This window comes from Miscanthus floridulus, chromosome 8, assembly GCF_019320115.1.
Source record: "Miscanthus floridulus cultivar M001 chromosome 8, ASM1932011v1, whole genome shotgun sequence".
Classification (NCBI taxonomy): domain Eukaryota; kingdom Viridiplantae; phylum Streptophyta; class Magnoliopsida; order Poales; family Poaceae; genus Miscanthus; species Miscanthus floridulus.
In genome coordinates, this window is record NC_089587.1 from 51,575,339 (window position 1) to 51,586,769 (window position 11,431).

Sequence of the window (11,431 nt, forward strand, 5' to 3'; positions counted from 1 at the left end):
GATCCAACCGGGACTAAAGGTCGCTGCCCAACGGCTACTGCGCCAGACAGAGGTGGCAGGGACCTTTAGTCCCGGTTGGATCCACCAACCGGGACTAAAGGTATACTTTTACTCCCGGTTGGTGGCTCCAACCGGGAGTAAAGGTCTACTCCCGGGCCGTGGCTGCGCCCGGGGTTGGAAAGTTACCTTTAGTCCCGGTTGGATCCATCAACCGGGACTAAATGTTCTCCCTTTATAAATCGGCCGTCTCCTCCTTCCTTCCCGAGCCCGAGCTCAGCACATTTTGAAGCTCACTGCAGTAGTGTTCTTACTTCCTCCCTCCCTCCATTGTTCCTCCATCCATTCTTCGATTCCTCCGCCGATTTCTTCGATTCCTCCGTCGATTCTTCAGTTGTAAAGGTTACCAATCTCATACTCTCATTTTTTACCATTTTCTTATGCCATTTTGTTCACTATATATATTTATGGTTCTTTATTGTGGTTTTTTTCATTTGTAAGCAATTTGAGCTCAAAATCACTTCAAGCTTGCATATTTACATGAAAGAAGGTTAAAGTATATATAAATATAAAGTTAGAAAATAGTTAGAAAATTATAGCAAATCCTTACTAGTTGAACTTGTAGACCGTGTTCAGGTCGGCGAGGATGTTCTCTGCCGAGCGGTAACGGACGTCAAGGAGGAGCTTTGATTCTACGAGGGAGAGCGACAACGGTCGTGGAAGACCGTGTTCCCTTCCTCGTAGAATCGGAGCTCTTCCTTGACCAAGTACGGTGCCGTCCGGTGGAGAAATGCTCGCCGAGCTGATCACGTAAGCAAGGTCAACTAGTACGGATGGTTATTTATTCACGTGTCCCGATATCGTCGCAGTAGTCTGTCAATCACCGTACCTAAACGTAGTATATATAAATAAAAACTTAGAAAATAGTTAGAAAATTATAGAAAATCCGTACTAGTTGAACTTGCGGACCGTGTTCAGCTCGGCAAGCATGTTCTCTGTCGAGAGGTAACGGACATCAAGGAGGAGCTTTGATTCTATGAGGGAGAGCGATAACGGTCGTGGGAGACCGTGTTCCCTTCCTCGTAGAATCGGAGCTCTTCCTTGACCAAGTACGGTGCCGTCCGGTGGAGAAATGCTCGCCGAGATGATCACGTAAGCAAGTTCAACTAGTACGGATGGTTATTTATTCACATGTCCTGATATCGTCGCAGTAGTCTGTCAATCACCGTGCTTTTTATTTTAAACTTTTTATGAAATGAAAAACTTAGAAAATAGTTAGAAAATTATAGAAAATCCGTACTAGTTGAACTAGCGGATCGTGTTTATTTCGGCGAGCATGTTCTCTGCCGAGCGGTAACGGACGTCAAGGAGGAGCTTTGATTCTACGAGGGAGAGCGGCAACGGTCGTGGAAGACCGTGTTCCCTTCCTTGTAGAATTGGAGCTCTTCCGTGGCCAAGTACGATGCCGTCCGGTGGAGAAATGCTCGCCGAGATGATCACGTAAGCAAGGTCAACTAGTACGGATGGTTATTTATTCACACGTCCCGATATCGTCGTAGTAGTCTGTTATGTGTGTACATTCCCATTCTTCTGTTAATTTGCGGAAATATCATATGAATTACTTACCTGCCGCAGTAAAAGACGAGAACACAATGACCATTAAAAATATCATTGTTTAGAGATCTAGATAATTTTATAGTTTGTTAATTTTATTTGTTTATAAAAGGAGAAATTTATAGTGTATTAAAAAATGAGTATAGAGAGTAGATGGCAACTGCTTCCGGGTCCTCGGCCTCTCATGGGTTTCCAAAGCGACTTAGACCGGGCCTTCCTCTCATTCCATGCGGCAAGTGTCGTGATGAGACGAAGATTGTGATAGAATACCGAGTGAAGGAGGGTCCCAACAAGGATCGTATCTTCTACAAGTGTCCGGATCGCAATGTGAGTTATTTTATCGTATTTAATGATTATGGTTAGTTTATACCTATTTTCATGATGGTTGTGATTAAAGTTCTAATTTTTTGTTTTAATTTCAGTGGGATGGCAGTGGACGATGTTCAGGCTTCTACTGGGAGGAAGAGTATGTTGAACTCGTGCAAAAATATCTTGCACAACAGGTAGATACGGCGGCTAATGAGGCAGTGATCCAGCCGAAGAAGCCCAAAGATGTTGCACAATCGGGGGATCTGTCTGTTTTAGTTGAGATTGGTCGTGAAATCCTTGTGCTCCTGAAATGTATTTTAGTTTTAGTTCTTTTAGTGGTAGTTGGGATTGTCTACATTGTAGCGATGCTTTCATAAATTTGTATCTTTTGTGGTGGCACGCATGTTGTATAAATAATTAATTATGATCTAGGTTTTAATATGATATTTATGTCATGTAATGCAGATGAGCCGTCATTGGATGTATAATGCTGATCGCCGCTCTCAAGAGTTCATTGACGGCGTGCATTCTTTGTTACGTGCGGCCGAGGCAAACAAATGCGACGGTTTCATGTGCTGCCCATGTGCCATATGTAAGAATACAGTGGAATATCCTTGCTCAAGGACTCTTCATTCACACTTGTTCAAGTCGGGTTTCATGCCAAACTATATTTGTTGGACAAAGCACGGAGAAACCGGTATTGTAATGGAAGAAGGTGAAGAAGAACAATAGGACGACAATGATATTATTCCTGATGGTGCGTGCTTCAATGATACTGCAATGGGAGAAGCTGAAGAAGAGGTAGCCGCAGAAGATGAGCCGGCTGATGATCTTTGTCAGGTCATTCGTGATGCACAAAGAGAATGTGAAAGTGAAAAGGAGAAGATCAAGTTCGAGCGGATGCTAGAAGATCACAAGAAATTGTTGTACCCAACTTGTGATGCAGGGCAGAAAAAGTTGGGAACCACACTAGAATTGCTGCAATGGAAGGCAAAGAATGGTGTATCTGACAAGGGATTTGAAGAGTTACTAAAAATCCAAAAGAAGATGCTTCCGAAGTACAATAAATTGCCCGCCACTACCTATGAAGCAAAACAAGTTGTCTGTCCTATGGGGCTAGAAATAGAGAAGATACATGCATGTCCTAATGACTGCATCCTATACCATGGCAAAGAGTACGAGAAATTGGATGCATGCCCGGTATGCCATGCGTCGCGGTATAAGATCAGGCGAGATGACCCTGGTGATGTTGAGGGTGAACGTCCGCGTAAAAAAATCCCTGCCAAGGTTATGTGGTATGCTCCTATAATACCACGCTTGAAACGTCTGTTCAGAAACAAAGAACATGCAAAATTGTTGCGATGGCACAAAGAAGACCGTAAGGTAGACAATATGTTGAGACACCCTGCTGATGGGTCCCAGTGGAGAGCAATCGACAGAGAATTCCCGGAGTTTGCAAATGACGCAAGAAACTTAAGGTTTGCTTTAAGTACAGATGGTATCAATCCTTTTGGAGAGCAGAATAGTAGTCATAGCACTTGGCCTGTTACTCTAAGTATCTACAACATTCCTCCTTGGTTATACATGAAGCGGAAGTTCATTATGATGCCTGTGCTCATCCAAGGCCCGAAGCAACCTGGCAATGACATCGATGTGTACCTGAGACCACTTATTGACGAACTTCTCATTTTGTGGAATAAAGAAGGTGTACGTGTGTGGGATGAGTACAAACAGGAACACTTTGATCTGCGAGCATTGTTGTTCGTAACAATCAATGATTGGCCTGCTCTAAGTAATCTTTCAGGACAATCAAACAAGGGATATAATGCATGCACACACTGCTTCGGTGATATTAGAGGTGTATTCTTGAAAAAATGTCGAAAGGTCGTGTACCTTGGCCATCGTCGATTTCTTCCTGCAAATCACCTCGTAAGAAAAAAAGGCAAGCATTTTAAAGGGAAGGCAGACCACCTGACCAAGCCTCGCAACCGAACTGGTGAGGATGTACTCGATATGGTCAATGATGTGAAAGTCGTCTTTGGAAAAGGACATAGAAGCTAACCTATTCCGAAAGACGCTAACGGTCACGCACCCATGTGGAAGAAAAAGTCCATATTTTGGGACCTACCCTATTGGCAAGTCCTGGAGGTCCGTAGCTCGATCGACGTGATGCACCTGACGAAGAATCTTTGTGTGAACCTGCTAGGCTTTATGGGTGTGTATGGAAAGCCTAAGGACACATTTGAAGCACGACAGGACCTGCGTTGTTTGAGAGAAAGAGACAACCTGCATCCAGAGAAGACAGATGATGGACACCATTACTTACGTCCTGCTAGCTACACTCTAAGCAAAGAGGAGAAAGAAATCATGTTTGAATGCTTAAACAACATCAAGGTACCATCTGGATTCTCCTCGAATATAAAGGGTATTATAAATGTGCCAGAGAAGAAATTCTGTAACTTAAAGTCCCATGACTGTCACGTTCTCATGACGCAATTACTTCCAGTTGCATTAAGAGGAATTCTACCTCCAAATGTACGTCTAGCCATCGTGAAGCTATGTGCGTTCCTCAATGCAATTTCTCAGAAGGCAATTGATCCAACTGATCTAGCTAAACTACAGAATGATGTGGTTCAATGTCTCGTCAGCTTTGAGTTAGTGTTCCCTCCTTCCTTCTTTGATATTATGACACACCTCCTAGTTCACCTAGTCAAGGAGATTTTCACTCTCGGTCCTGTGTTCCTACACAACATGTTCCCCTTAGAGAGATTCATGGGAGTCCTGAAGAAATATGTTCACAACCGTGCTCGCCCAGAAGGAAGCATCGCCAAGGGCTATGGAACAGAAGAGGTCATTGAGTTCTGTGTTGACTTTATTCCTGACCTTGACTCGATTGGTGTTCCTGAATCGAGACATGAGGAGAGACTAAGCGGAAAGGGGACACTAGGGAGGAAAACATATATTGGTACGGATGATGATTATTTCAATAAAGCGCACTACACAGTTCTACAGAACTCCTCTTTGGTAGATCCGTATATTGAGACACACAGGGATCTCTTACGATCCGAGTTTCCAGGGAAGACTGAAGCTTGGATTACGCATAAGCACATGGAAACTTTCGACGGTTGGTTGCGAAAAAAATGTCAAGGTGATGAGAGCATCCATGAGCAACTGTATTTATTGGCTATGCAACCATCATGGCATATCGTCATATACAAAGGGTACGAGATAAATGAGAACATATTCTACACAGTAGCCCAAGATAAAAGGAGTACCAACCAAAACAGTGGTGTCCGCATAGATGCCACAGACCCGAATGGGAATAAGCAGACATATTATGGACGCATAGATGAAATATGGGAACTAGAATATGCACCTACTTTGAAGATCCCATTGTTTAAGTGCTAATGGGTCAAGGTGACCGGAGGCGGGGTAACAGTAGACAACGAGTATGAAATGACAACAGTAGACCTTAGTAATATTGGGTACAAAGACGAACCATTCGTCCTTGCCAAGGATGTGAATCAGGTGTTCTATGTCAATGATATGTCTACCAAACCAAAAAGAGGGAAAAACGATAATGACTCAACCAAAGAGCCAAAGCGCCACATAGTTCTTTCAGGGAAAAGAGTCATCGTGGGAATTGAGGACAAGTCGGACATGTCAGAAGAATATGAAAAGGATGACCGAATTCCGCCCTTCAAAGTGAACAAAGACCCTAGCATCTTGGTAAATGATGAGGACACTCCATGGTTACGAAGCGATCATAACCAAGGGACATACGTAAAGAAGAAGTTCACTGCTGTGCCCACTTGATGATATAGTGATTTAATATAGTGTGTGTTTGAGATATTATGTAATAATTGTGAATGCAGATGTTTATTATGTCATGTTTCAAATTAAATCAATGTTTGATTTGATGGGATTTCTCTCTCAAAAAGGTAAATTAGGATACCGAGTGATGAAAAATTAAAATATTAACGTTAAAATGATGTGAAAACAAATTTCCTGTCCAAAACCAATAGTTTTAATAATTTTAATTAAACACTATATTTTTGCATTAACGAAATAATAAATATTAGTTACATTATGTTTTATAATTCTAACAAAAAATAAAAAAAGTTAGGTTATAGATTTTTCCTATGTGCAATAACAAAAAGAAAATTCATATTTTTAACAAAATAATTTATACCTTTTATTTAATTTACTATGTATTTAACAAAAACTATTGCATTTCTATTGTATTTAACAAGACTATTGCTTAAAATAGGCGGGAAACGAAACTGCAGGCCACCTTTACTCCCGGGTGGGAAGCCCACCCGGGATTAAAGGTGGGCTGCAGTTTCGTGGCCCGCCAAAAAAACCCTTTACTCCCGGTGCGTGTTACCTCCCGGTTGGTAACACGGACCGGGAGTAAAGGTACCTTTACTCCCGGTTGGTAATACGCACCGGGAGTAAAGGATTTTTACTCCCGGTTGGTGGCTGGCACCGGGAGTAATTCTCTCTGATATATAACCTCCAGCACCTGGCGCAGATGGATCCGCTCGTCTTCTTCCTCGTCGAACACCGCCGCCCTCTTCTTCCTCGCGCCGTGTCCGTTCGCCTTCCATGACACCGGCGCCGCCCTCTTCTTCCTCGTGCGGCCTCCACCGCGCGCGCCCGTGCCCCTCCTCCGCGCGCGCCCGTGGCCCTCCACCGCGCCCAAGGCCCTCCACCGCGCGTTGCCCCACCACGCCCGAGGCCCTCCACACTGCCGAGCTCGATCGAGGTGATATATTCGTTGATCTCTTTGTACATTCGTCCGAGCCCTCCACTGCCGAGTTATAGATCACGTCGGAAACTACAACTTTGGTGTAAGCCATGTCAACGCTCGAGGTCGATTGAAAATTCCAAATTTTGAATCACAAAATCTAGGAACTAAAAATGAATATTTGGAACTCTAAATGATTTTAAATAAAAAACATATCTTAACGCAAGTTTTGAATATTTGGATATTATATGGATAAATTAGCAAGTTTAATTAGAGTGTCAAAAACTGCATTTTATGGTACAAAAATACATTTTAAGATCACTGGGACCTGAACTCATGACAAGTTTAATTAAGGACCACCAATGAAATTACTTTAGAAATTAATTAGATCGATATAAATAATCCATGGCTTGTATAATAAACACGCTATATACTATTTGGAAACAACGCGTTTTTTAGTTTATCAAAAATAGGAACTCAATTTTGATACCCAGTTTGTAAACTAAGCGTTTTTTAGTTTATCAAAAATATCACATGTGATGATGTTAGCAGTTTTGGTTGGACTTGCATGCATGGCTACAGATAAATGAAGGAAAACTTCAATGTTTCTTCATTTGTGAATTTTGAATATACAGATATAATATATTAATGTTGCTAAAGTAATATGAGCATTACATATTTTTTCCGGGAAGACTATCTTCAAACTTTATATCATAGCATCAGAGATCGCCTGTAGAAGAAGAAAATAAATTCTTATCATTTTGGAAATAGTAATGGTTATATGAGCAATAAGACACATATACTTACATTTCATAATGACTTATACTTACATTATTAACATAGAATTTTCTCATATGATGAATGACTACATGGTTCACATGGTACATAGGATCACAACATCACGCACCGACACCGCCCCGGCCCGCCTCACGTTGTCGTCGTCGTCAGCACGCCGGCCCGCCTCACGTCATCGTCGTCAGCACACCGGCCACCGCGCCGACACGTATATATACGTCATTTGTATTCATATGCATTTCGTCCATGCGTTTCTATGTATACGGCGGAGCACCGCCGCCCTCGTTCACCCATGTGTACAGACATATATACGGCGGAGTGGAGCACTGCCACTCTTGTCACACCGCCCTTTCTCGTGGCCTAGTTGATCAACATTCGTATTATCGTTATCGTTAATGCTAAACAATCACACCAGGGCGAACCGCGCTGTTGATGTCACCGACGTGGTTCGCCCTAGTCACCGACGCAATTTGCCCTCGGCCGTTTATGTATAGCCCTAATTCGCCCTAGTACCGACGTAGTTCATCCTAGTGTGGCGAATTGCGTCCGTGACCGAGGGGCAAGATTTAATAATGCATATTGTTCGTAGATTTTACGCATGTAATAAGCAAAGATTTGACGTACTATATATTGGTTTTGTTTTTTGAAGCTAGATGGCCGACCCGAGAAATATGGATGAGGAGGAGTTGATGATGAATTTGATCAACACTGGCACTCAAGTTGCCGGCGATGATGGTGCTAAAAATAACGTGCAAGAGGATGTAGATGACGGGAGTCAGTACTTAGCTCTTGAACAAAATGAGCAACAACAGATTGGCCAAGTATATATTTTTTTATTATTAGCTATATATATTATCATATGTCTTATGTGTGCTCATGACATTAAAAATAATGTTTATGTTTTGTAGCCCTCTGGATCAACATCAACAACTACAACGAAGAGTAAAAATGTTCGAGGTCCCAAAAAGCTATTGGAGGGCCGCTTCATCATCTCGGAGTTCAATGTGGATACAGGAGAACCGGGGGGCCGAATAAAATGAAATTTGTGCACCACTGTGGTTACCTTGTACAGGACCGACTCCCGATTAGTACCCGTGAATGGAAGAAGAAGACCAATGCTCCTCATATCAGTTTTGTCTCCGATCGTGACAAGACGTTAATTTAGAATGATGTCTTGGTACATTTCACGCTCCAAACAGATGGTTATGATGATATAATAGATGGTGATGAATTGAAGGAGCGAGTTAGGGATTGGGCAATGAAGAAGATGGCCACCCAGTTTCAGACTTGGAAGAAACACCTATACACGACGTATGTCAAGAAGAACATAGCACCAGATTTTACTGTCCTAGGCCCGATCTCAAAGCAGAGGCCCTATTGGGATGAGTTTGTACAGTACAAGACTTTAGAAGAGGGTGTGAGTCGGGTGATAAAGAACCAATGTAATGCCCAACAGAAGACATACCACCATACCTTGGGATCAGGTGGCTACCCGACTGCCATTAAGAAGTGGAACAAAATGGAAGCAGACCTTCTTGCCAAGGGTATCAGACCAGAATCACTCGAGTGGGGAGAATGTGCAAAGAATTGGTTTTTCGGTCATGGAGGAACACTAGACCAGGAGACAGGGAAGTGCGTTTATGGCGCAAGACTGCAAGAAGCAGCAGAAAGATTGTTTTATGCTCAGAGAGCTACTGCTAGTGGTGCGTTCAGGCCCAACAGAGAGAAGGATGAACTGACATACGCCATCGGGACTATTGAACATGGTGGCCGAACTAGAGGCAAAGGAAGTGTCTCGTGGGAGCATGGATTCCCTTAGGACAGACCTTCCTACAGAAGTCGCCAGAGAAAGAAGGAAGAAGAGGCACAGCGGCTCCAGAGGTTGGAGGAAGCGGTGCGTGAAGCACAGGAGCGGGAAAAAAACCTTGAAGCGAGAATGCAGGAGGAAATCAGAAGGCAAGTGCAAATAGCAGTGAGTGCAAGCAAGCAGGCATCAGAGCCAGGAATCAACATTAGCCAATCTGTTCAGTTGAAAAGCAGCTGCGCTTCCACGGAGATACCAAATCAAGGGGACACAGGACTGCGCTTCCCTGTGGATGACGTCACTGAACCTTGTACAACGTGTGAGCTACACATTCCGAAGGAGAATTCCACAATCAAGGTGGCTATCGGTCTTGTTAATCCTATCGACCGAACCAAGACACCAAGGATTCATGGGAATATAATCCAAGAAGGATATGCTACCGTCTCGGTAGATAAAGCTGAAAAAGGTTTTAGTGATTTGCCTCTTGACATTCCTGGAGGTGATGGCGAGAAGACTCTAGGAGAAGCGGAGAAGACATTCATTCTATGGCACAAGCGCTACATCATCATTCCAGGGATGTCGGCTCCACCTCCTCCTGAACTACCTCACCATAGGTACGTGCGGATGAAAACACTACATCATTAATTTGTATTGGCTTAAATAATTAACAATCTGCTCATAATAATATGTCATTCCTTTTTTTGTAGCAGATCCTCCCCCAACCTAAATCCAATTGTTCAATCGCCAGATCATCATAGTGCTCTGTACGATGACATTGTGTTGGAAGACGAGGCTGCATCCACACCATCTCCAAGGAGGTCTCCAACGCCGCAGCCGCCACCTCCAAGGAGGTCTCCAACGCCGCTCCAACACCTCCAAGGAGGTCTCCAACGCCTCCCCCGCCCCCGCCTACCAAGAAGCCGAGCAAGAGGCCAGCCCCTCAAACGAAGAACCAGTCTCCGCCTGCAAAGAAAGCCACTGTGAAACCAAGGGCTATTCCTAAAATAATATCTGAAGAGAAGGAAGAAGGAACTGATGCATATAAAAAAGACATGTCTAGATTCTATGACAAACTTAAAATGAATCAAGAAGCAAGGAGAAACCCGGAGAAACCGTACTTCTTCGTAGCTCCAGATATTCTAAGAAAAAAGGTGGCTTCTTACCAGCAACAACAGCGGGAATCTCGTAAGCCGTCCAAATCAACGTTATCAGACTATGACCGCACTCTCACCAAGTCAATTGACGCGGCACAGAAAAAGAAGCGGGTAGGGAAAGGAGTTGCCCAACTCGGACAACAAGCGCACCAATCAATCCCCCCGCTAGTTGTTGGTAATGAATATGGTTCGAATTTAGGATTAATGCATCAGGCAAACATACCTCCGGATGTCGATTTGGATCACCTTGGTGAATTTCTTGATGAGACTGGTCTCGACCTTTACCAGATGTTTGGTGATGGAAACATTAAGAGTGCGGCGGAGGTTGATATTTGGAAGAAAAAATTTGTACTAGGCCAGAGTCTATACAACCCTCAAGCCTTATCTGATCTGGGGACGCAAATGTACCTGCTAAACAAGTGGTACGTGCAGGCGTCTACCAGTGGAGACTTCTGCGTTGGTGTCAGAATTAGAGACGAACATTGGTTCCGTGGCGATGATGTTATGTATGTTGACTTTGCAGAATTTCATCAACTATGCCACCTGACCTCTCTGGACAAAGTTATCATTAGCTGCTATTGCCTGTAAGTAATAATTCTTTCGATCTATTATTAAACTCATCATATGTGTGTATATGCATATAAATTATCCTAACAAGTACTATATATATATGCAGATTTACAATGACAGAGCTCAGAAAGGAAGGCTGCAATGAAATTGGTTTTGTTGATCCCCATATAGTATTCAAAGACCCAATTACTCCAAAGACTAATTGGAAGTCTGAGTCAGAGAGTAACCTCATGAACTTCTTAGTGAACCAACGCCACAAGAAGGATATACTCTTTCCCTATAACTTCAAGTGAGTATTAATCATGTCGATCATAGCCTTAATGGCTCATATGTTGATTCTAGTTAATTAATGAGTGTTATGCGTTATATCCTATAAACACATGCAACAATCACTGGATATTGATGGACATCGATCTGGTGAAAAGTCACTTGATAATC